Source organism: Pteropus vampyrus, unplaced genomic scaffold (assembly GCF_000151845.1).
Source record: "Pteropus vampyrus isolate Shadow unplaced genomic scaffold, Pvam_2.0 Scaffold81, whole genome shotgun sequence".
Lineage (NCBI taxonomy): Eukaryota > Metazoa > Chordata > Mammalia > Chiroptera > Pteropodidae > Pteropus > Pteropus vampyrus.
This window is the reverse complement of record NW_011888862.1, coordinates 1,421,406-1,423,683: the sequence shown is the minus strand read 5'-3', so window position 1 is coordinate 1,423,683 and position 2,278 is coordinate 1,421,406. Positions and strand designations below refer to the sequence as shown.

The window sequence follows — 2,278 nt, the reverse complement described above, 5'->3', positions numbered from 1 at the left end:
GGTGACTGCACCGAGGCCCTGTGAGCTAGAGGGGATATGCAGAGGGGCCTGAAGGTACAATTTGAGGCTTTTAAAACTGCAAGGAAAATATGTAGCAGGCCAGTCACTATGACACAGTACAGTTTTTCCTTTACATTTTAGCTTCGAAGGTTTGTGTACTACATTTTAAATACTATAAAAAAAAATGCAATTCGATTCCTGTCAAATGCATATACCCATGAGTAAATGGAAAAAATGTCCCCCCTCCTTTTTGAATTATATCTAGAGTGGGGGAAGAGTAGTTCATTCAGACTCTTCGTCCAGCTCTGTAGTACTTGTTCATTAGATGAGAGTTGTTCTGTTGACTTCACTGCTGCCCTTAGGGAATTTGCACACATTCTTCAATTGGCAATAACTACAGTTCGGATAACTCCCATTGGCTATAAGTATCGTTGTGCAAAGTTACTTGTTCTTAGAACTTTGTAGTCTACTCCATAGATGTCCTTTCAAATGATCAGATGTTGACATAACAGTAGAGTAATACAAACATGTATCTTTGGTTTAGAACTGGCATTCTAAAGCTTAGAGGCATGGGGTGGCAGATGAAGAAATTTAATTTTTGCCATCATTAGGTGATGATGATAAATCTGTATTAGCTACTGAAGTATTTAGCCATCACTCTTATTGATCGATTCACTTATTCATTCATCAAAGGATTCAGCATATCTTCAGTGTAAAACTCTGGGTTTAGCAAGATAATTATAATAACTAATATTTATTAGATGCTTGCCTTGAGCTAGTAGTCCTACTAAATGCTTTAAAAGACATTAGATCATTCAACTTTCACAATAATCTAATGAAGTTCAAAGCCAGTAAATGGCAAAGGTGAGATTTGAATCCAGCCCGGAGAATTCCACCTAGGAAAATAAATACATATGGTCCTGGTTCTGAAGGTCCTCCTTCTAGAGAGGCATGTGATGACCATAATAACAGCTAACGCTTATTGAGCACTTAACTGAGTCAGACACTTAGAATTACTTTATTTGCATGAATTCATGTAGTTCTCATATCAACTCCATGAGCTGTTATTTAGCCCCATTTTCTAGACAAGGAAACTCAGACACAGAAAATTAAATAATTTGCTTAAGGTTACACAGCCGGCAAGGGATTGAGCCAGGATTTGAATCCAGGTAACCTGGTTTTAGATCTCCTGCTTGTAACCATCACTCCATATAGGCCAGATTCAGTACCTTATCATCTGAGCTAACACAAATTTGAAGAAGGGGCTCTAAGAATGGATAAGTGAGAGAGAATCCAACTCTGCCCAAGGAAGCCAGGGGAGAGGGCTTTTGAGGTCGGCCTAAAACAGGGAGTATGTTGGGGACCAAGGATGGGGAAGGAAACAAGTAGAAGAAACAGAATTAGCAAAGGGTGGAAGAATTAGGAAGCAGGGCATAATCCAGAAACTAAAAGTCGTCTGCTGTGATTGGAGGGCGGATCACGAATTCTGGACTTGTTTGCATATGAGTTAATCTCATCCCGACCAGTCATTAAGATCCAAAGAATAGGACGAACAATAAATATGCAAGAACTTTTTAATTTCGCAAAAGTGTTACATTTACAGAAGAGTAGCATGGATAGTGCACAGGGTTTTCATATACCCTTCACCCAGCTTCCTCTAATGTCAATATCTTATATAATCGTGTACATTTATGAACACTAAGAAATCTTGGTAACAGTTTACCAAGTTAATCTCGTTGACACCTTTAAATGCGGTACCTTTAACTGACATACAGAACTTACCTGGAGTCACCAGTTTTCCCATCAGGTCCCACGTCGCATTTAGTTAGTATGGCTTCTGAGTCTCTTCCGTGGTCGATCTTTTTTTGCCTTTCATGACCTTTCCACTTTGTAGAATGGTCTTCAGTTTTGGTTCGTCTGATGTTTTCTCCTGATTAGAACGTGGTGATGGGACGAATACATGCGATCTCATTTGAACACCAAGTGTCACTGTTTATCTATTTCAGTAAAATGTAATGTGTCTTTTAATGGTGATACTTTTTACACAATCGGTCCCATCTTCCTGTCCTGTCTGCATGGTAGCATGGTTTTATATGCGTGTTGGGCAGATGCGGTGTTGAGGGTATAAGACTGTGTGGCTAAGTGGCCGAAGAAAGCCACGTCATCACAGTGATCTCAGTAGCAACCGGTTGACTTGATTGGCCCTTCAGCCATATCCTCACTCTGTAATTTGGACTTGCCCACCCTTCTTCCGCATCGCATGAGAAGCCCTCTCATA

At 40.0% G+C, this 2,278-nt stretch overlaps 1 protein-coding gene across 1 annotated transcript in view; it reads left to right on the top strand.

Moving 5' to 3' along the window:
• Positions 1–2,278, top strand: part of ARHGAP6 (Rho GTPase activating protein 6) — a 477,103-nt gene that overhangs the window by 20,169 nt on the left and 454,656 nt on the right. The window lies entirely within an intron of this gene.